At 40.4% G+C, this 25,225-nt stretch overlaps 1 protein-coding gene across 1 annotated transcript in view; it reads right to left on the bottom strand.

Moving 5' to 3' along the window:
* LOC127446913 (transmembrane protein 163-like) overlaps positions 1-25,225 on the bottom strand; it is a 40,097-nt gene that overhangs the window by 10,401 nt on the left and 4,471 nt on the right. The gene's annotated exons all lie outside the window — the stretch shown is intronic.

The following is a 25,225-nucleotide window of genomic DNA, read 5'->3' as shown; positions in this document are numbered from 1 at the left end:
ATTGTACAATGTTCTACTTAATAAAATACTCTTTATTAAGTTAATATAGAGTGACTTTGTAATTTTTCTTTACAACCAAAAATTCTTCCAAAGAAAGCAAAAGCAGGATCAACTATTGCTGTATATTAAATATCAGAACTCAATTAGATGAGAGGACTGGAACTAACTGTATCATGTGAATTGGAAAAGGCTGCCCCCTGACAGAACTCTTTTGACAAAACACTTTACCAGCTGTGAGCTTGCATTTGAGAGCTTCTATTTGCTGCCCCCCTCTTGGGTCGAGAACCTCTCACTCTTCTATTGATCTCTAACTTTAAAGACAGACTCTAGCACCATGTGTCATAGCAACAGAGGGGCTAGACACCACATGATATCTCCTCCCTCTGCCTCTTTGTCTTGAGCAAAACGACAAAACTATTCTGGATCTGTTGTTATGTGTGGAACACAAATGTACTGTAGGGATTTTTTACATTTATTCATTTATATTTTAAATGTAATAATCAGTTGGATTGATTCATTTTCCTTATAACAGGTGAAAGTTCAGATCAAAACCTAAGATGTTTATGTAGACAATGCATCATAATTTCATGATGTCCAAAGCAGTCTGAAGTAGGAAAACAAAGCTTATATGTTGCACTGTACAAAAAGGTACCTTTGGGTTCCTGGATTTCTGAATTTGCAATGAACAGGTTGCAACCATTTAGTATGTAGATGAAGGCAGAGGGGTCATAATACTGAAAAAAGTGTTAACCTACAATTGTTACCTTACGGAGCTATTTCTACCTTAAATAAACCAGTTAATTTAGATTTTACCACATGAAGCACATACTGTAAAATGTAAAATGAACAAACAGAATACTTGCTAATAATCCTAAAAGCCCTACACATGTGCAATAATTTGCTGATAGTATTTATAAACTTGCCACTGTAGGCAGAAAAAAAAAACAAGTACAGGTATCTGCAAAATTAAATGCATAATAGACCAATACTTTGGTAACGTCACTGCCTACAGTTGGAAATGTTGGCAAAAAGACTGGTGTTGCAACGGCGCGAATAGTAAAACAAAACTGTAGTTAGGTAATAGTGTATCAGTCCTCAGAAAGTTAGCTGTTACCTTTAAATTGTCTGGTTAAGCTTAATGAAATGTCGTGCTGCGCGACTGACGATAAAAATCTAAGGCTTCGTTTTTAACGAATTTCTTCAACAGAGCTGACAGGACTGAAGAAATCATTTCCAACTCAACATCTGCAGTGAACATTTTATTACAGGTATGTTATAACTCATATCATTATAATAATAGTACAGCTAAGAATATTTCTGTATTTATGATTTACTTTGTTTCGTACTTTCGTTTAATCGATGATTATAACTAGCTGTGTTACTAGCAATAGTGTACCCAAACATAGCTTGCTTTGAACCTGAAGGCTAATTTTATTCTATATTGTGTTGAATCTGTCGAATCTAACATAACAGTTTGCTGGCTTTCTGCCACCACTTTCTGCGCATGCGCTGCGATGTTTGTAAACAATAGGATTGGTCAGTTTTGCCTTTTGTCAAATGCTTATTTGTTTGATCACACCTTTACAGAATGTGTTTTGGCCTATATGCATATGAAATACTTCCAATAAAAATCTCTGCACACCATAGGCATTACTATGAAGTTCAAAGAATCCAGTGAGTGCAGTTACAGCAGAGGAAGCATGCCTGAAGAAGTAGGTCAAAAGAACTGCGATTGTCTCTCGTATTATGTCCAAATTAAGTATTAACATGAAAAACACAAAAGGATTTGTCATTCTCTGCTGATGTATCGTATAAAGGCTCCGGAGGAGACTGCAAGTGCGAAGCGGGGGTTGACACAGATCTTTGACAAATAACAGCTTTGACTTGGAGAAATTACAGGCAAACTTAAAGTTTTGTAGTCAGAACACAAAACGGCAAAAAAAAAAGTCAAATATTCTGTCAAAACACACACAGCTCTGTTTCTGTCAGTGCTTAATGAGATGAAACTCACAGTTGGGTGTTTGCTAACAAGACACAAGACAACCCATAACAGGGTAGAGCAGGAGAGGAAAAAGAGAGAGGGAGAGACAGAAGGGGAGGGGAGATGGCTGGCATCTATTCTCATTCACACTTTACCTCTATTTCACTTTCAATTTCTCCCTGTCTTGGGTGTAAGGTCAGATCTGCTTTAGTTAGTGAAGATGACTAAGCTTAATTAGAGAACATCTGTCATTTTTTCAGCATTTCTACATCTAATCAGGAACAAGATCAATCATCAAGTTAAAACAGCATTTTAATGATTTCTACAGAATAAAACTCCCATTTTAAATTCCTCTTGCACAGAAAGTCTCTTTGTAATGAATGAACAATGGTGGGAGAACCCCTCTCGAAGTGCTTGGGGCTGATAATGGCCACCCTCCTGTTTTTTATCACACTAATCCCTGTCTCGAAGGAGCTGAGCTGACTGGGGATGTCGTTCTCTTGTAAGACTGTGTGTGTTGTGAATTTCAATGGAGGGCAGAGACATCAGTGAAACAGAAAGTGGAATTGTGTCCTTCCTGTTTTCTAATGATCTGATTTCACAGAGAGGGTGGAATTGTTTTGCTTTGAATTGTCACCTTCAAATATACATGTCAAAGCTTTACTTTTTATTTCAGGTTGTGATTGACTTGACATGTCATGACAAGTGATGTCACGATTCCTTTTTTAATGACTGAAGGTGGTGCAGTGCAGCTAATTATTTGCTTTGAAAAGAAAGGAAAGAATCTGCCATCCATTTTCTTAATTTGGAAATATATTTAGAACTGACTGACTCATTTGTTATCCAGAATGCCATTAGTTCTAGTGCAATCTATTTGCGATCAATTTTAAAAGCAGCACAGAAAGTAATAATTTGAAATTGTTCAATAGGCCTAAAGGGATAGTTCACCCCAAAATTCTGTCATGAGTTACTCACCATCATGTTGTTCCAAACCTGTATAACACTCTATCTTCTGTGGAACACAAAAGGAGATGCTAGGCAGAATGTTAGCTTCAGTCACCATGCACTTTCATGGTGACATTCTGTGTCAATCTCATTTTGTGTTCCACAGAACAAAGAATGCATATGGGTTTGGAACAACATAAAAGTGAGTAAATGATGACAGATTTTTCATTTTTGGGTTAACTATCCCTTTAAGGCAATAATAATAATTTAGAACCGTCATATTAGTAACTGTGCCAATTACATTCACCATCCCACAGTGTGAATAATCAACATTTAGCTCATTAGAGGAAATAAATTTGAGTGTTTGTGTGTGTTACGAAGAAGGACGTACTGTAGGCTTATTAACAACTACAATGCAAATGAATGCAAACTCTTCACATAGCAGCTACGTTAGGGGACAGTGGCTATCACAACATTACTCTTCCTCTGCTCTGCTGCAATATGTTGTCTATAATAATTCACGGACTACAGCTGGGCCATTTAATACATGCAGAGTAGAGTTTTCCACACTCTTATGCTGCCTCCATGTGTTATCGGAATTATCCTAGTTCCCACTTCCGAAGTGGTAATTACAAGTACGTTGCATTCAAGTGTTTTGTTGTCAGAAAGAACAGGAAACATGGACTACTCCAAGTTTATTCATACATATTTTTGAGGAACTTTTATTTTGACACCAGTCACACCATAATACATATTACTAAATTAGCTTGCCGATGGTAATGGAATTTTTTTATGGATTTTAATGGAATTACAAGCTATTTTCACTGTGTGAAAATGCATCAAAGTGTTGCTGATATACTTAAATATATATGAACGAATCGGCAAGCGCTAACAATTAGTATATTAAGAAAAATGAATAAAATCTGTAATTCAGAAACCACACTCTCTTCCACAATGTTGAAAGTTTACAACTCCTCCCATCTCGGAAACTCAGGTATCAAAATTATCACAGAGTTTCCCAATTGTAGTTACGGCGTTCAAGTGCAACTTCCAAATGGGAAACTCGTATTTACGATAATTCGTGATAGCATGTGAAGGCACAGTGTTGTAGTACTCGAGACTGGACTCGTCGCATATTTTCGTAGTCTTAGTCTTGTCATGGACTCGTGAGCAATTTGACTTGGTCTTGACTCAAACTCGAACAAGTGTGGACTCGGACTTAACCCAGAGTCCAGTCGAGTCCTTTTTCAAAAAAAATATACAGTGAAAGCTTCGACTTATCTGACAAACATTTTTGGATGACAATATCAAAGATCTTTTTTTTATTTTATTATTTATTTTCTCCACACACAACTCACCACTTGCCCCACTGAGAGCGAACTACATTATAGTGACAACAAGGAGGTTACCCCCATGTGACTCTACCCTCCCTAACAACTGGGCCAATTTGGTTGCTTAGGAGACCTGGCTGGAGTCACTCAGCACACCCTGGATTTGAGCTCACAAGTCTAGGGGTGGTAGTCAGCGTCTTTACTCAATGAGCTACCCAGGCCCCCAATATCAGATATCTTGACATTTGTACTACATTTCAATCTGCTGCAAAGTATCAGAACTAGTGATGCCCAGTTCACAAATAAATCATTCTATTGAGTCAGTTCTTTTCACGAATTGGCCAAACATGTTAGGTCTGAATCAAGTCCAATTCGTTCTGACTGCTATCTTACTGAATAAGTTTAAGCAGCTTCTCACTCATTGAAACAGCATCGGGATATTTTAGAAAATGAAAAAAAAAAAAAAACAATCGTTGGATAAAGTGGATATTTACCAACAGTCAACAAAAGACTGCTTTTTTGATAGGTAACATTGAAAAACTTCCATTGGTGCTTTGTCTTGATAATAAGGGGCTCATGCTAAACATGCTGTTGCATTCACCCATGCTGTTTTTTAAACAGATGTCTTTGACGTTACATTACATATCGCTGTGTTTTTGGTGTCCACCATTTTTAAAAAACTTTCTCTCTCTCCCCCCCACCCCCAAGTTAAAAAGAACATCAAAACATGTTACAAATGTGTCTCGAGACACCTGTGTTATACTCTATTACCTGGTAGCACACGTACAACACCCAGACATCTATTTGATGTGTGTGTTTACATCTGGAAGATGTCTATTTTATGTTGTTTGCTCATCTGCAATATGTCTATAAGACACTGATACGTTGAATTGTTATGCCAATTTGTTCACTTAAACTAGGACGTGTCATTAATTTAATTTTTTATCTCAACTGGTAATATTGTTTAACCAACATAAGCTTAATTAGGTTTATTTGATATATTCAGATCTTTAAACTATATATTTAATACATTTATAAAAATAAAAAAAACTTTCGTCTTAGACTCATCCTTTACTGGTCTTGGTCTCAACTAGGACTCACCATCTCGGCTACCGGAGGAATTGTATTTATGTCTAATTGTCCAGCAGCATGTCATAAATGCTTGGTGCAGCATGTATTGTGTTTTTCTAATTGTGCAGCAGCAGCATGTCCACATGCTTAACTCAGTGTGTCTGTGTATGTTCTAGCAGTAGCAAGTCTCCGTACTTGCTGTGCAGCATATCTAGTCCGCCAAGACCAATATCCTGTCAATATGGCATACCCACATTAAAATGCTAAACATTTCTGAGCTCTCACGGCAAATAAAAAAAGTTAAAGTCCTTAAAGAGAATCGGAAAACTTGTTGTTACTTGATCAATGTTTGATCTAATCTTTGATATATGGAAACACTGTTTCACCTGAACCAAAATCTTAAAACACAACCATTCCATTTCATGGTCTGCAGCCATTTTACTCACTGACCACAGAGGCCTTCACTGAATTACATAGAAAGTAAGAAAGTAATCGATTCCAATACTAATTAAATCCCAGGGGAACAGGAACATGGTATTTGCAAACAGCTTACAGTGTTAGCAGGTTTACCCAAAAGAAATAAGGTGCTCTGCTTTTCACCAACAGCACATCCATACAGTATGCTGTAAATTACACCATTATGGCTTTCAATGGAATATTTGTACTCCTAAGGCCTTTTTTCAGCACAGTCAATGAGGGCTGTCTAATCTGACTTGTGCCCACTGAAGGGAGACAAAGAAGGGAATTACAGTTTTTCTCAATCGATTTTATACATTTCTCCAAACTATAATCATAATGCTCTCAAAACAATTCATTTAGCAGATGAAACAGACACTCAATTTTTCAGAACAATTCAATTTCATGGCAAAATGAAGCACTATATTCTTTTCTGATAATGCATTTATAAAAACGAAATACTTCAAAACTATAGATGTGTTCTCTTTTGAATTCATAACATTTTCAGCTATAGACACACAACTCTACTATTGAAATAACACATTTATCATAAAACATTTCTCTAAATTGCTAGTTGTCCCTGCTCTTCCTCTTCCAATGCCATTCCTCCCTCTTCTTCATTTTTGTTGAGATTGAAGTCACTGTAGATCTGCTCACATTAGGCCGAACACTCTGTGTCTTAGAGAGATCATAATTCATAACACGATCAATTAGAGGGACTCGCAGATCATTTGAGCCTTCTTTAGTCTAATCTTCCACCCTGATGTCCTCTTTCTGTTCACCATCATTACACCATCTCCATTTGGTCTTTCCTGAAGTCTTTCTATGCACACACCTGAAAAAGTTGAGAAAACTTTCCCCTTTTCTCATCACTTCTTACTCAGGTTTTCACTTTCTTTACCCACTCTACCTCTTCTTCTTCCTCCTCATTGTATGTTTACTCTGAATTTTCATATTTTACCCCTTTTATAGATAGCAGAGTCATGATAGTTGTGTGAAAAGTTTAGTAAATTGCATTCCCTATCTGTCACTCACTCGACGTTGTGTCGATGTAGTGACACGAGGGGTCACTCTTGGGAGCCCGAAACACCTCTGGTCTTTGATAAAAGGCCAATGAAAATTGGCGAGTGGTATTTGCATGCCACTCTCCCAGACATACGGGTATAAAAGGAGCTGGTATGCAACCACTCATTCAGATTTTCTCTTCGGAGCTGAACGGTTATGCTCACTGAGCTGAATTCTCACGACTGTTCATTCACCTCTGCTGGATCTGACGGCGCATTTCAGCGGCTTCTCCCTCCTCTGCACTGGTGCACTGCAGAGAATGCCCCTGGGCGCTTCGGCAGAAATAAGAGTATATTTCTCTAAAAGAGTATATTTCTCTAAAAGAGTATATTTCTCTAAAAGAGCGGCACACACAGAACGTCTTTTTAAAGATGCGTCTTTTTAAAGATGCCTTTCCTTTGTTGTTATTCCTGGTTGCGCTCGTTATCTCTCGCCTTCTGACGGTCACGATCACTGTCTTTCGTGTCTGGGCACTGCTCATGCGGAGACAGCGTTCGTGGATGGTCATGTACTCATTGCGAGGACATGTCCATGGCAACGATGCAGTCGCGGCTTGCCTTCGTAAGAAAGCAAGCCACCCCAGAGGCTCCCTGCCTCGGTCCTTTTACCCACGGGTATGAGGCCAGCACGGCTAGCACTGGGGGCGATTTGGGGACCTCCCATTCCCCAGCACGCTCGTCTGCCCCGATCGGGCTTCCGGGTGAGTCCGCCGGCTCGTCTCACGGCGAGTTCAACCTCTTATTCGGAGCAAGCGAAAGTGATGAGCTCTCGAGCAGGCTGACGCGGAGATGATGACATGCTTTCCCGGGCAGCCGTGAGCATCGGGCTAGAGTGGAACCCTCCGCTCCTCCATGAACCTTCGCGGCTCGATGATTGGTTCCTGGGCTCGCGGCACCACTCAAAGCCACGCCCCATTCCTTTCTTCCCGGAAGTGCATGAAGAGCTGACAAGGTCGTGGGAGGCACTTTTTACTGCCCGGTCACGATCTTTTCAGCTTCCCCCGCCCTCACTACCCTCAATGGCGGCCAAAGGCTATTCGGCAATCCCCCGGTGGAAAAAGGCGCTCGCGGTGCACCTATGCCCGCAGAGCGCCGCCACCTGGTGCGGATGCCCAAAGCCCCCGTCCAAGGCCTGTAGGCTTACGTCGTCTCTGACAGCCAAGGCCTATGGAGCCGCCTCCACCCTGCACATCATGGCTCTCCTGCAAGTCCGCCAAGGCACTAAAGGAACTGCACGAGGGTAGTTCCGCCCCAGGATTGATGCAGGAACTGCGCTCGGTGACCGACCTCGCTCTCCGAGCGACCGTTGATACAGGGCAAGCACGTGTTAGTTCGGACAGACAACACGGCAACGGTAGCATTTGTCAACCGCCAAGGCGGTCTGCGCTCTCGTTGTATGTCACAACCCGCCCACCGTCTCCTCCTCTGGAGTCAGCAGCACTTCAAGTCACTGCAAGCCAATCACATCCCGTGCGACCTCAACTCTACAACGGATGCGCTGTCACGGCAGGTTACCCTCAGGGGAGAGTGGAGACTCCACCCTCAGGTAGTCCAGCTGATTTGGAGTCGATTCGGACAGGCACAGGTAGACCTGTTCACCTCTACCTTGAGACTCTCCACCAAGAATCCTCCCACTGCCCGCTCTGGTACGCCCTGACCGAGGCACCCCTCAGCATAGATGTGCTGGCACACAGCTGGCCTCCTGGCCTACGCAAATATGCGTTTCCCCAAGTGAGCCTACTTGCACAGACTCTGTGCAAGGTCAAGGAGGACGAGGAGCAGGTCATCCTGGTAGCACCCTACTGGCCCTCCCAGACGTGGTTCTCGGAGCTCACACTTCTTGTGACAAGTATTTGCATACCACTCCCCCGAACATACGGGTATAAAAGGAGCTGGTATGCAACCACTCATTCAGGTTTTGTGCTGAAGAGCCGAGACAAGGTCCCGGCCATTTCAGCGGGTAGTCCAGCGTTGTGGCAGGAGGGACACAACGTCTCGTACCCTCCATTAGGGAACGGAGGTTACGCAAGTAACCAGGACGTTCCCTATATGTCACTTACTCGACGTTGTGTCGATGTAGTGACACTAGGGGTCCCTATATGAAATGCCACAACTGGCTGACCTGTGTTACGTGAACTGGCGGTGTGTGATGGGCAGACCACTGTGTGCCTCGTAGCCAGCACACCAGGCTGACACGTAATCTCCCCCAACGCTGTTATGAGTGTCCAACGGCCCTTCGGGGACAAGTCGACTGCCCAAAAGATAGAGACAGGCTAGCCCAGTCATGGCTTCTTATCCTCTCTTTTTTTTCTCTCCCCAAAAAAAGAGTGAAATTTGTTAACCGACAGGGGCCACCAGGTCTACGTCGGGGGGTGTCACTCCCAAAGGGAAGACACCATGGAGACCACACCCCGCCCAGAGAGAGGAGGGGTATTTTGAGTGGAAATACATCACATGGTCTTGCCGAGCTTTGTCGGGAGTATGTCATGTGGAGATGTCACATGGTAGGTCCTACCCTACGGGGGAGGAGTTTCTACAAACATGGTGACTGGGCCAGTGGGGCCTCTGCCTAAGGAAGACGCAGTTTACCAACAGGGAAATGAATTAGCGGTAGATATACGTTGTGTACGGGTTACCTATGGGGAACCAACACATGCGGAGCACCTACCCCAGTACAGGGCAGCGAGTTTCTCTGCAAATTTGTCTGCCACAGGGCTTGGAGGAAGTCATCCAGGGAACACAGTTTGTGAACACTACTGGGAGTCAACAGCGCACGTCTTCAGCTCAAGAGAGGTGAAAGGCGCTATGCGCGAGCGATACACCTGGCCAGCTGTCCCGGACTTACCTGCTTGTGCCTGCCACTACTCGGGATGAAACCGGTTCCACCCAGAGATTGTAGAACCTTGCAAAGGTGTTGGGTGTTGCCCAGCCTGCTGCTCTGCAAATGTCTGTTAGAGAGGCACCACTGGTCAAGGCCCAGGAGCCTCAGGCCCGTCAAGGAGCCGGCGGCTGCGTGCCCATTGCATACAGCGGATATCCCCAGCCTGTTTTGGAGGCGTCTGTCGTAACCACGATGCGCCTGGAGACCTGCTCTAGGGGAACGCCTGCCCGTAGAAATGTGAGGTCGGTCCAAGGGTTGAAGAGGTGGTGACAGACCAGCGTGATGGCCACGCGATGTGTCCCGTGGTGCCATGCCCACCTCGGGACTCGAGTCTGGAGCCAGTGCTGAAGCGGTCTCATATGCATCAACCCGAGCAGAGTGGCCACCACTGAAGATGCCATATGCCCTAGGAGCCTCTGAAACAGTTTCAGTGGAACCACTGTCTTCTGTCTGAACGCCTTCAAACAGGTCAGCACCGACTGTGCACACTCGTTCGTGAGGCGCGCCGTCATCGAGACTGAGTCCAACTCCAAGCCGAGAAAAGAGATGCCCTGAACCGGGAGGAGCTTGCTCTTTCTCCAGTTGACCCGAAGACCTAGTCGGCTGAGGTGCGAGAGCACCAGGTTCCTGTGTGCACACAACACATCCCGAGAGTGAGTTAGGATTAGCCAATCATCGAGATAGTTGAGGATGCGAATGCCCACTTCCCTTAACGGGGCAAGGGCTGCCTCTGTGTCCTTTATGAAGACGCGAGGGGACAAGGACAGGCCGAAAGGGAGGACCCTGTACTGATACGCCCGACTCTCGAACCGGCACCGGTGTGTGTCAAGGTAGAATCGAGACATGGAAGTACGTGTCCTTCAGGTCTACCGCCGCGAACCAATCTTGATGCCGGACGCTCGCTAGAATGCATTTTTGCGTCAGCATCTTGAACGGGAGTCTGTGTAAAGCCTGGTTCAGTACTCGCAGGTCCAAGATTGGCCGCAACCCACCGCCTTACTTCGGTACAATGAAGTAGGGGCTGTAAAACCCCTTCTTCATCTCGGCCGGATGGACAGGCTCTATCGCACCCTTTTATAGGAGGGCAGCGATTTCTGTGCGCAAAGGTAGCGGCGTTCTCGCCCTTCACCAAGGCGAAGTGGATGCCGCTGAACCTGGGCGGACGTCTGGAATCGCGAAGCCGAGTCGGACTGTCCGGACCAGCCATTGCGACAATCTCGTCAGACGTATCGGCGGGTGGGGCCTCGCGGCGTGGCGAAGCTTGAGGTGCCACGTCGTGTCGCGGCCGTGCTGAGTTCAGGGACATCAAAGCACTTACCTGGCTCCTTGTGACCACCCCTGGAACAGCCTGGGACGGGGGAGGAAGAGGCCTGTCCTCGTGACCTGTGGAGACCGTCACATCGGGGGCAGATTTGTGCCACAGCTGGGCGCGCAGGGTCGGGGAGACCGCCGCTGGAGCGCCAAACCTGCCAAAATGGAATGGTGGACGGTGATCGTGATGACGGCCATATGCACCGGGTATGTGACCCAGGGAACAAGGAAACCGCTCTTTTGCTGAACTCTTGGGTACCGCAGCCACTTGGGCATGTGGCGAAATTAAATGAAAAGGTAACAAAAGATTCTCCTCCCGGCCCTCCACCGGAGGATGGAGTGGTCTGCTTACCAGCTCCAGAGCAGTGGGTTTCCTTGTCAAAGAAGACAATTACAAAGTTTTCAGTTGGCTGTGTTAATTGTTTTGAGAGCAGTGACCCGAGTTTGGAGATATGCATAAAATCGATCGAGAAAAACTGTAATGGCCATGAAAGTGGACAAATAAACAGACAGAATGTAGTGAACCAATTTATCAGTGACTTATTACCTCTGAGTGTTGAAGCCTAACACTAACAGCAACTTGATGTCTGCAAAACAATACATGTTCAAAGAAAAAATAAGCAACACTATTTCATGGTGGAGCTGTGGTGCATTTCCATCATATGTTATGGTAAGTATAATTATTGTTAACAATGTGACTATTTCTTTTCACATAGGGAGAGTTTCTCAGTCGCTATGTTGAATATGAGATTTATGTGCATATCCGCACAAGAATTTACACACTACAGTCTTACCTGACTAGATACTTTGCGTGTATTAATTTAATTTAATGACCTAAAATAGCGATGTGTGCCAGCCAGATCTGGCTAATGCTTACCTTGTTAAAGATGCACTTCTGTGTGTCATGGCCAAAAGCAGACCTTACCATACAAGCTGACAGAACATACGCCCCAGCAAACCACCTGAGCAAACAGCATTTTCAGACAAAACACTCGCAGCACGCTGCAAAGAAGCCAGTTTCTCTGCAAAACTGAGCCCTTTAAATGCTAGACAAAGAGAGAGACACAAGCTGATTGGCTATCTGATTACAAGTCAAAAGACCAATCAGCTTACACCATGCCAGCCGATTGGCTTAACATGTCACATGTGTGCGAGCTGATTGGCTTACACATAACAAGTCAAAGAACCTTTCAGCTTTAGCCACATGCATAAAGTTGCATGGCTGAACTTTGGTCATTAATGAAAATTATTACAAAGTGCTAAAAGTACAGAATAAAAAGTACAGTATATTTCTCCTGGCATTACTGACTATTAGTTATTTTAACAAATATTTTATTTTAATTACAAATTTCATACCAAATGTTGCATATAAAAAATAAATAAAATAAAACTCAAGAATTTCCCTAGCATTATTCACAGAATCCCGGTATTCCCTCCTGAGACTAACATCCTCTAAACCGCATAACCGGCCTGCCTCCAAACACTCAACGGTTCCGTATCCAGGTTCCAAAGCCCTAATCTAGGTTGATTTATTGAGGTTATGCTCACAGCACATGCAGCTCACGTCTGAGCTCGGCCTCCATGGGCCCCTTGAGACTAGAGATGCCCAGCCAACATGCCCGGTTGAGCATATTTGCTTGGCTGCTGTTACCCTGTTAACAGGAAAAATATTGCACCTGCTCTGTGCTGCAGAACGCTATCATATTTGTACTGATATAGGTGTCAGTACGTGCCAGAATGACAGTGTTTCTATTTTTTGGGTTTAATGGTTTGTTCGATGTTTTAAGGCATTCAGATTTAACGCTTTGTGTGTGAAACATGTGACAGGATTGGCAAGCCCACAGAAACATCTGATGCCCCAGTCAATGCTCACACTCATATAAACACCTAAATGGTCTTCTTTGGCTGACTGCTTGACTAAATGAACTCTGAAGAAGTGAAAATATTAATCAATGTCACTGGCAAAATATTAATGTTTCCATTTTAAAGGGGCAATTCACCCCAAAATGAAAATGTGGTCATAATTTACTCACCCTTTTTTCTGTGAAACACAAAATGAGTTAGGCAGGCTATGTTAATCTCGGTTTCCATGCAACTTTTTTGCCAACATGATCACACAGGAAGTTGGCATGTTGTTTCCGAGAGTTCTAGTACCCTAGGATTGGACACATTATACCAACTCACTGGCTAGCGCCATCTCCCATCAGGCATTTTTGCATGTTTACCTTTAGGCTTACCAAAGTAACTGCGTTTTCATAATCAGTGCTGAGCACAATTCGTAAGTTGCATTTAACCCTTATTTTTACTTCACTGATGGTTATGTTTAGGTTTGGGGGTGGGTTGGGGTGTTTGGTTTATAAAATATGAATTCCTCTTTACTGTATTACATCCTGTACAGCTGAAAAAAACTTGCATCACAACTCGCTTTTGGCGCCCCTCCGTGGACAATTCAACCTGAAAATGGAGCTCACACATGCCCATCCTCCCAGCAACACTTACTGCTTTGGACACTGGGGGCAGTGTTTAGAATTTCGTTAAGCACAGACCCTTATTTAGCTAAAGAAAAGTAAACCTATTGTTTCTGATTACACAATGAGATCAGTCTGCTTTGTGCTATACAATGTAAGTGAACTATGACTGAGGCTAATGATCTGCCATGTGTTTCATGGAAGAAAGAAAGTCATGTGAGGTTGGAACAACATGAGGATGAGTAAATAATGACAGAATTTAAATTTTTGGGTGTATCCCTTGTAATGAAGCTTGTGACCGCATGTGTCTAAAATACAATATGAACAAATTAATCTCCTTAGTATTGCAAATAAACTGCCAGATACTGAATACAATTTCCGACTTTAATTCATTTGATTTCTTCTACATTCTTGTTCCACTACCAAAATCCCTTAAGCATTTTTGGATGGATACTTACAGACTGCCATTAGAGAAACAAATATGGAGGATGACAACTCTTTCTGATATAATCTTTTCTAGTAAAGATTTCTGTTCAGAGTTTAAGCTTCTTTATGTCAAAAACAAGAGGTTTTGGTAGAATGTTTTAATACAAAGGACCTACTTTGTTGATATAGTGACTTCATTTTGCTTAAAAGCCTCTGGTGTATATTATAGAACAGCCTATTAGACTGTGCCACAGTGGAATCTGCAATTGCATTACTGGATATTTTATTACATTGAAATACATTTTAAAATACTATTTTTATTGATTACAATGAAAAATTGTGGCTTGAAATCTTGGAATGTCAAGGACTTTAATGAACCCTCACATCCACTCATGCTTAAGATGATGGTCATATTTTGATGCTTTTTTCCCTCTATATTACTATTGCCTGCAGACCAAGGCACAGGTTGAAAGCTGACCTGATGAGCTGACATGTTTTATGAACACCTGCCTGCTTAGTGTGTGGCTGTGTCTCATTTGGAAGGCTGCATCCTCCGGAAGTCGCATTTGTCGGCCGCATACGTCATCAAGGCTGTCTCGTTTCAGAAAAGCGATTTGGACACTACAAATGCAGCCTTTGAATGCGACCTTCCTTCACGGGAATTCGGAGGTTGCATGAGGTGTATCCTTCATGGGCACTCACAACCCACAATTGTTTGCTTCAACGGAAATGTCTAAAAAAAAATGCCCATAAATATGATGTTCAAATGCAAGTAATGTTAATTCCCAAGTTGAAGTACCTCAGTAGATGGGTGCAGAGTATATAATATGTATAATTATATTCATATGTGATTAAAATAAAGTATTAGACTAAAAGTACACCTATAAAATCTATTTTCTTTTCTCTTTACATCATTATTACTCTCCTAAAATTTACCATTCCCTTCTAAAGGGACTTTGTTCCCTTCTTACTCAAAGCACTGGCGCTTGTTAAAGAGTGGCGTGCTTTCATAGCAACCATGTTACATTCCGCTTCTGTTTGTCCTACAAAGGCCGTCTCGTTGAAACAAGGCTCGTTTAAAGGAGGACACTCGGGATATTGCAGCCTTCAAAGGACGCGTCCTACCTAGCATGCAGCCTTCGAAACGAGACACAGCCTGTGTCTGTGTGCTGTGCATGTACACATGCCTGGTGCCATGGCAACAGGCTACCAGAGGAGCAGCTGTTCATGTTCATGTTCTAACATAAGCAAGACAGGAGTTTAGGTGAAATAGACTTTAATGTCCTAGTGCTAAATATGGTGTTCTTTCATGCATGCATAAAGCATTTATACAGGAATATTTAACTAGCTTTTTTTCAGGGTATCAACTCCATATTTTTTTCATAGCATCCTATAATTATTCTTGAAAGATCTTCATGTCTTGTTCTTGTCCACTTTTTAATCTGTATACATTTTACTACAGAAACAACAACATACTACTTCAATCCTTTTTAATCAATATCCCACTATGAAGAGTGCTGTTGCACTAAATATCAGCTCAGCTGTGATTCGGCCGTGAGTATTGTTTTGCTTTTATACAACAGTTCTAAACAAAATTTTGGTGTCAAGTTATTACATTCTATACCAGTTATTTTTGCACTGCTAACAAAAATAGTTCCAAACAAAGCCAAATCAGTCACTGAGCAACACACAAACTGGCAGCTTGTGTGGAACGCCGCAAACACAGACAAGCAGAGTGATAAAAACATGATTAAACTGTCCCAATGCCATTATACTAAATATAATCACTCTTCGAACAGTAAGATTAGAAGACTGGAACTAACTGTTTGTAAACTGCATTGGCCAATTGGCATTCAGGACCATGAACAGCAGTATAAGAGAACAGTTTTGTGGTGTTTTGTCTTGCTGCATCCTTCCTAAATGGACTGGTATGAGAACTCAACACCAAGGCTTAATGTGCTTAGACAGGTTTCTACTGGAGTGAACCGACAGACGTCTGGAGCTCAGGTTACAGGCCTAGCAGAATACATGAAACTTATTTAGCCAAACCTTTTTTGATGCGTTAAGCAGGTCAAGGGACAGAAATGTTAAATACTCAGCAGAAATACTCAACAACAGTAAGCACAAAACAAAAAATGGTCATCACTGTCTTGATAACAATGTGGTTATATTGGCCTCAGGCGTATGAACAAAGTGTTGATATAGTGTGAGAAGAACATTCAGTTTCAGCACTAAAAATGTCATCAGTAATTGTCCTTTCAAAGGAGGACACCCAAGCCTCCCCCACACCCTGCCCCTTCCACCACCAACTCTCAATATACTTTATGCTCAACCTATCAATTTGATTTTTGCAGTGAGTGTAGTGAGACCCAATGCTTCAGAATAATCTCTAAGTAGCAGTGTGCATGATGACAGTCACACATTCTAATGCTTAATGGTTTATAAAGAACTGGGCTGTTACAGGAGAAAATGTAGGAATCAATGCATTTGAATTCTTTCAGTTAAAAGCCCACATACGTATCAAAGTGAATACTATGTAAAAACATACATCGCATTAGTTAGGCACTTGCAGTATATCTGAGTATAAACTGTGTAAAATGTTCTCTTTACAGAATGCCTGGTTGAATTTTATTTAACGTTTCTGTCAGCAAAGACACCTTGGAATAAAGTTAGGCTGCAGTGAATTTATCTTCTCTGTCATATTGCACTGTGTGAGAGGATGTAATCCATTATACTGTGAAACTAAAATCATGTAGTGCATGTCAGAACGGGGTTGATATAGGCAGTCCCAGTGCAAAGATATGCACTTAAACAACCTCTCGGTGAAGCCACTCTAATGGGCGATATCTATTATATATCACATTGGCCTACACAATTTTCATAACCCTAATGAACAGTGCTGCATATATCTGAAGAACTGGGCCTCAGTTGTCAGTTTTATTACACAACACTAAATTTGGATCTGTTGTTGCCATTAATAATGTGAAATTAGCATCATGAGATATTCATAACAGAATTGACATGAAATAAGACATCGGTAAGGTTTAGAAGCGTTGTGACTGCTGCAGTGATACAGCGTCACACATTTCTTCAGGTCACTATAAGGCTGAAATGATAAACCAATGAATCACTATCCATTTTCACTTTCAGCATTATTTCAGTACCAAGCAACACAGGTCTATATTTGAAGCACTTAAATGAATAGTTAATCAAAAATTAATATTCTGTCATTATTTACTCACTCTTATATTGTTCCTGTCATGGTTTTATGTGTTTTTGTTCATGTCTTTTATTTTGGTAAAATAGTTCCATGACATGTTTGTTCCTGTTTCATTGTCATGTGATCTTGTCATATGTTTCCCATGTTCTTGTGTCTTGTCCCCATTGGTTCATTGTTTCATTAGCTTGTTAGCAGTCTTGTTATCTTGTTTAGAGTTCTGTGTGTTCATTGGTTATCATTGTCATGTGTTCTCCCAAGTCCAAGTATTTAGCCCTCATGTTTGGGATATTCATCATGTAAATAAACTGCACTTGGGTTCTTCACACTTCATCGTCATCGTCTCTTCGTCTACCTGTTGCCAGCCACACAGATACAGAATACTCAACCAACCAAGATGAACCCAGCAGTTCAACTACTTCGTCTACGCCAGGAAAACCTTTCCACTGAGGAATATGTTGAGGACTTTTGTGCTCTGGCCTGCAGGGTCGATTTTAATGTGATTTCCCTCAAGGAATGTTTCCATTGTCGCCACCACACCTCGACCTGCTCCATGCCATGTCGCAGCCACGCCTTGGCCTGCTCCATGCCATGTTGTAGCCACGCCTGAGCCCGTCACAATAACGCCTCAGTCTGCTCCATGTCATGTCACAGCCAAGCTTCAGTCTACTCCATGCCATGTCTCAGCCAAGCCCAAGACTGCTCCATGCCATGTCACAAGCAAGCCTCTGCTCCACGGTCCAGGCCCGCCTCTGCTCCATGGTCAGCATCCATGCCTACCACAGCCAAATCAGGATCCTGCCATACCATGTTACCATGTCATGCCATGTAACCACGCCAAGTCCACCATGGCGGTCCACCCCCCCCCCCCCAACTCCCTCTTGAACTCTGTGTTTTTGTTTTGGGGCGTCAGGAGCTGCCCCTAGTGGGGGGGATATGTCATGGTTTTATGTGTTTGTTCATGTCTTATTTTGGTAAAATAGTTCCATGCCATGTTTGTTCCTGTTTCATTATGTGACCTTGTCGTGTGTTTTCCATGTTCTTGTTTCTTGTCCCCATTGGTTCATTGTTTCATTAGTTTGTTAGCAGTCTCGTTATCTTGTTTAGAGTTCTGTGTGATCATTGGTTATCATTGGCATGTGTTCTCCCAAGTCCAAGTATTTAGCCCTCATGTTTGCCATTGTCCATGGTCAAGTATTATGAATGTATCGTTGTTGGTGTGCAGCATTACATGTCAAGTTTATAGTCAAGCCAAGTCATGTCAAGTTTAGTCAAGTCATTCATGTTTGTTCTCACGTTTGGTTCATGTTTGGGATATTCATCATGTAAATAAACTGCACTTGGGTTCTTCGCACTTCATCGTCATCGTCTCTTCGTCTACCTGTTGCCAGCCACATTACAGTTCCAAATCCATATGACATTTTTTCTTCTGCGAAACACCAACAAAATATTTTAAGAATGTCGTGATGGCTGATTTCCATTAAATAGCAGTTGATAGTGATTCACTTTAACGCTTAATAAAGCACCCAAAATGTAATTAGTCAATGTGACAAGTCCGTCATTCACTTTGTATGATGAAAAGAATTAAATTTAAGTCACTAACAACTGCTATTGTATGGAAATCATCAACTAAAACATTTTTTTAAATAGAAATCGTTTTGCGTTCTGCATAAGAAAGAAAGACATATGGGATCTGGAACGACATGAGGGTAAATAATCACAGAATTTTCATTTGTTGGTGAAATATTTCTTAAAAAAGAAATCTCTCAAGAATCTAAATGTTATTCGGCATATCATGACTTTTCACAAAATCAGAATACAGATTTACCATGAGAGCTTTACTATAAACCCAGTTCTTCTATAAAGTCATCCAAAACCCAATTGCACAAACCTGACTTCAACACAAAAGACACTTCATACATTTACTCGAAATATCCAGAAATGAAAAATGTATGATCACTGACTGGTTCAAGGCTATTTTAATTCAGATGACACATGCCATTACAATAAATCCACCCACCCTCCCTGGCTGCCTAATAACAGCGTCAGTAATAGATTTAAAATGTATTTACTGTGGTGTCTCCGAATGAGATGTCAGCCAGATAAAATGTAAAGTAGCTATTGTGAGTAAGGTGACTTTGAAGGAACAAAACAAATGATAATTTGCATAAAAGCCAAACATGAGCACTGAAAAGCTCCTCATTACCACAGAAGCATCATCTCAGGCAGGTAGCAAGATAAAAATGTTCTAATAATGTTATTGTAGATTACTGTAATGAACATAGATATTATATCTAAAACAAAATCAGGATAGAATCCTGAAAAAAAAGATAAAATGTTCTTAAAGGAATATTCCGAATATTCGACAGCATTTGTGGCATAATGTTGATTACCACAAAAAATAATTTTGAAGCAAAAATCAAGGGTACAGTGAGGCACTTACAATGGCAGTGAATAGGGCAAGTTTTTGGAGAGTTTAAAGGCAGAAATGTGAAGTACAGTGAGTATTTTAAAATTTACGGATTGACCCCATTCACTTTCATTATAAGTGCCTTGCTGGATCCCAGATTTGTGCTTTTTTTTGGACGATTATGGACGAGTCAAAATAAATTTTTGTGGTAGTCAATATTATGCCACAACTTGTATTGAACTCGGAACATTAACTTTAAATTAAGAATTATTAAAAACATTAGAAAATAATTTAAGTAGCTAATCAAACCAGAGACTAGCAAGTTAAGTTGTAGGTAGGTGAGGTTGACCATCACCTTGACTAGTACAACACTGTAATATCTGCATTTATGTTTTTGTGTCATTCTCACTAAAGTTGAGGAATTATACAAAACTTGAAAAACATACAGTAAATGTGAAACTTTCTAAATAATTATTTAATATTCCTAACATCAGTGAGACTAGATTTGGATTATATATAAACATTACATTTGGAACTGGAAGTAACCTTTTTGGAGGTAGCAACAAATGATTTGAGATTGTCAAAATATACAGTATAATCATCTAAAACTCATGTAAAACTGATGCATCTAATATAACGGAAATGAGCTATAGCCACCACATGAAAACCATATCTTACAGGAACAACAGTGGCGTTTCAGGGGCATATTGTGAAATCTTTGCTGGGTAGAGGCACCAAACTGCTTCACATGATGCCTGGTTGAATGATGAAACCAGAGATAAAACTTCATGCTCTTTTGCTGATGGGAGTATTGCTGATGGGAGCATTACTGATGCTGAGAAGACATGCTTGTAAAAACTAATTGAGTGGAGCTAATAAGACATGGGATTATGGGTGAATCTTGCCTAACACTCATATGACATCTTTCTTAGGGAAGTAAAGCTAGCTGGCCAATGTTGAAAGGTGTTTCCTTGACAACCCAGACCGTTTACATAGCATCTAAATACATAGAATCTGGCCAAAGAATATGGGCAAATATTGAACTTGCAACCTCATTAAATGATCCTTAAATTGTGACACCTGCAAGCTGCTCATTTCGCCTTAACTGCTAATGAAATGCTTAGGGTGTACTCCTAAGTTTTCAGCTTTTATGAAAAATATATGAGGACAAATCAGACTGCACAAATCAGTATGCAGTTGATTTGTGTGACTTAAAACAGAAACAGTTAAATAGTGATGCAATAAAGGATGTTCTACCAAAGAAAAGTAAGGGTGTGGACTTAGCTTAGCATGATTTCAGATAAACTTTTCTCTTATATTCTGTTTCTTAAAGACCCCATGAATCCATATATGTTAGCTTTAAGGTCATCTATGCTAGTGTTCTTCCGAACATTGAGATATTTTAGCAGATGTACACATTTAAAATGTACAGTCTTTCTCTTCCAGGAAAATGGACCAAAAATATTGATGACTCATCTTATACTCACTCATGCTCTCTAGAGTGAGAATTCCCTCCCCTTTATACCACTTCTCACAAGCATTAGCAACTTGCAAATCATGTTCACGCAACATGATCACACAGGAAGTCGGCATGTTGTTTCCGATAGTTCCAGAGCAATAGGATCAACCACATTATGCTGACTCAACGACAAGCGCCATCTCCTATCAGACATTTTTGCATCGGCTCCAGCGTGTTTACCTTCCCTTGTGGAGTGACCGGAAGTGTGTTGCGTCAAATGCGTAATCAGTGTCGAGCACGATTCAGAGGATTAATTTTTCCCTAACATTACATTTTTACTCCACTGATGGTTAGGTTTAGGTTTGGAGTTTGGGTTGGGAGTTCAGTTTATATAGTTAAATTATAATATATATATATATATATATATATATATATATATATATATATATATATATATATATATATATATATATATATATATTATAATTTAATACTTCTGCATATGACTGCCGCTTCGTCAAGACATCAATGCCTATTGACCCCCATTCTGTTTCATCTTGCTGTTTGCTGTCTTGCTTTTGTGTTGTTTTGAAGGTGTCCTGGACCGTATTTGCACCCATCTGTGCTATTTTTAATTGTTGGCCTTTTGTAAACATGCACTACATGAACGTCTTTGATCTAGGGCTGCAACTGACGATTATTTTGATAATCGATTACTCTTCAATTATTTCTTAGATTAATCGATTAATTGGATAAAATTACATTTTGTTTCGTGTATTTTTATTAAAATATATATTTTTTAAAAACATAAATGATAAAGGGCGTAAGGATATGGTTCAATTTACATTACTGAATTCATGATTCTATACTCTCACAAAACTTTTAACAAAGCCTGAATCATGAAAAGTTAAGTTTGAATTAATATTATTATTACTTTCAGTACATATGCAAGTTCCTTTCATTCCTTTCATTAAAGAGTAAAATAATCCATTGGGATGGAGTGGGACAAAACATCAGCCCAGTAGAGGGCAATGGTGACACCAGAATAGAAATATTAATAATTCTGCCCAGCTGAAAAATTCATAATTATGTTAGATACATATGCTTGTACACTGTCAATGATTACACACATTTTAAATTAATATTGTAGGTTTTAAAACAGTATTGTCGCTGATTAAATTTTTATAAACTATTCTTTTCAAAAATATGTGTATGTTTATCCAGTAAAATAATGTTTGTCATGGTATACATTTACTAGTGGAATCAGACATTACATTTGGCATTATCAGGATGATAAAATATCAGGATCCTTAGCATTAACATACATTACATTCAACATTATATATAGTTTAATATAATACAATCATCTTTAAGCTCATGCGCTGGACAACTTGGATCATGTTTTTCCCACTTCAGCTTGTCTCCATTGTTTTTCAAATGAGTTTCATCATGCAACACATTTTCCAACGTATGTATCCAACTAATCGATAATGAAATTCGTTGTCGATGATTTCCATTATCGATAATAATCAATTTTATCAATTAGTTGTTGCAGCCCACTTTGATCGTATTGATGTGTTTCCGCACAACACCGGCGATGTGTGCCACGTTTTAAGAGCAGTACAAGCGCAACTTTTAAAAGCGCATCTCATTCTGCTGCTACTACTGACTGGGAGAAACACATGCAGTCCTATGTGTAAACAAACATGGAAGATGTAAGATGTCACTCGTTTTCAGAAGATTTCAGTGTGGATTGTATGTGTTTTCGGCTCATACTGTATCAGCATGGATTGATTGTGAACCAGTCACAATATGATTCAAGCTTTGCAAAGGAACTAAAGTTGGGGCAGTTAAAATTGGACTATTGGACCGAAAAACCATAAGTGACCAATTCCATTCACGAATATTTCATATGTCATGACTATTTGATTGTTTATGCTGTGCTTGAGTGAACAGTTTGATACATTCAGATGAAATGTGTTGGGTGTATGTTATGTGTTAACCCTGAAATGTAGTTTTATAATGTTATGTGGAGTTTGTTTAATTTCTTCGTATTAAACTTCAAATCTCGCTCTATTGGAAGGGCTGCACAATGTTAGCCAATCACAACAGTAGGCGTTTACACTGAAGTCTTAAAGGGCCGGACAGCTTAAAACAGAGCGTTTCAGACAGAGGGCCACAGACAGTGTGGAAAATTATTATCTATTACTAAATTATGACTGTTGTGGTGCACCTTTTTTTACTAACATTATAAGTGGACCTCAGGGAAGATAATACAATTATAAAAAAGGAATATATCATGACCCCTTAAATATTTTTTCTATGAATTAAAGAATTAGTACCCAAAAATGAAAAGTCTGTCATCATTTACTCGCCCTTATGTTGTTCCAAACCCTATTACTCTCTTTCTTCCGTAAAACAAAAAAGAATGTGGGCCACAGTCACCATTTACTTTCATTGCATAATTTTTCCATACAATGATAGTGAATGGTCACTGAGGCTGTCATTCTGCCAAACATTTCCTTTTGTGTTCCATGAAAGAAAGAGAGAGTAATAAAGGTTTGAAACAACTTGAGGGTAATTAGATGATGACATAATTTTCATTTTGTAGTGAATTAAGCCTTAAAAAACCGTTATATTACATCATATTTACCCCGATTTCCCTTCTCGCTTGCATGAAGTAACTAAAAAAAGGGAAGTCTTTAGGTCTAACCACAAACATTGTGAAAACAAAGATTGGTGTTCTTCTTCTGAGAAACCAAAGACAGTCACAAGCCCAACACCCATGGCATCACTGCAGTCTTAATGTCTGTTCAGTATAGAAAATATGTTATGCTCAGAGTATGTTGCTGCAGTATTCAGTCATGCTTGAGCAGTAGAACAGTGACAGTACAGTGACTTATGCCACATGTCACATCATTATGTGTGACAAAACACAGAGGTAATGTCAAACATGCTCTTTAAGCATGAGACAATCAGTCTTCTTGTGGACAGATGAGCCATGGGTTTTACGTAAATTTAGGGTGAAGAGCCAGAGAAAATTGACTGGTACAAGCTCTAGTCACAGTCAATATTAAATTCAAAACTGCTTGTGTAGCTTTTGCATAGTTCAGTGCATCTGACAACACAGTAAGTATTGTTGGCATGTAAGATGACCAACAAAAGTGCTTTATCACTGAAGACAACTCGTGATAAACTCACTGTTTTCAAACAGCAAACTATGAAATGCAGATTACAAATAGACAGGGATGACATAATGCAAGTGAGTATATGTGTTTGTAAGGCGTAGTCAGTGTTCTTGTAGTGTTACGATGTTATATGTGTTTTTGGGTGTAGTGGGGGTGTTTGAAGTGTGTTTGCAAATATAGATGAATGTGAATGTATAGAATGCTTATAAAGACTTAGAGTATATTAAAAATGCAACAAAATCCTCAGAAAACAGAAAATGCTCTTCTTTATTCCAGGTCTATAGCATAAATAAAAAAAAAAATTTCCATTAAATCTCTATCTTCAGTGATCAAAGAGGTGAATTTTCATTCGTTTGTTCATTCATTCTTCACCTTTTACAGCGAAGCATCATGACAGTGATGACAATGACTCAGCCACACATCATAAACTAAATTGCACAATATAACTAACAATATGAATATGGATTTAGTTATGATGGTTTTAATAATAATACAATATTTGTTTCACATAAAAATGTTACCAAAACGCAAACCTACTGGCAAAATCAGAATATATTTTCTTTAAAACTATAAGGCAGCAGTGCCAACAATGTTGACTGCTCACTGGCCAGAGTGGCCAGTTCTAGCCTAAATTTACTGTAGTCTGCCACTGCCAGTTCAGGCCCAATACCTGTACATACTTAAAGGAATATTCCTGGTTCAATACATGTTAAGCTCAATGGACAGCATTTGTGGCATAATATAATTTCCACAAAAATTAATTTTGACTTGCCCCTCCTTTTCATTAAAAAAAGCTAAATCTAAATCACAGTGAGACATTTACAATGGATGTAAATGGGGCCAATCCGTAAACATTAAAATACTCCATATTTCAAAAGTAAAGCCACAACACATAAACAATATGCACACTTACAAACCTTTTCTGTTTAATTTTACAACTTTGTTGCCATGACAATGTAATGTCAACAAACCCTAAAACACTAAAACGACTGTAAAACTGAGCATTTAAACAACTTT

The sequence above is a fragment of the Myxocyprinus asiaticus genome, chromosome 10 (genome assembly GCF_019703515.2).
Source record: "Myxocyprinus asiaticus isolate MX2 ecotype Aquarium Trade chromosome 10, UBuf_Myxa_2, whole genome shotgun sequence".
Lineage (NCBI taxonomy): Eukaryota > Metazoa > Chordata > Actinopteri > Cypriniformes > Catostomidae > Myxocyprinus > Myxocyprinus asiaticus.
Note: the sequence above shows the minus strand (reverse complement) of the source record. Positions and strands in the feature narration are given on the sequence as shown.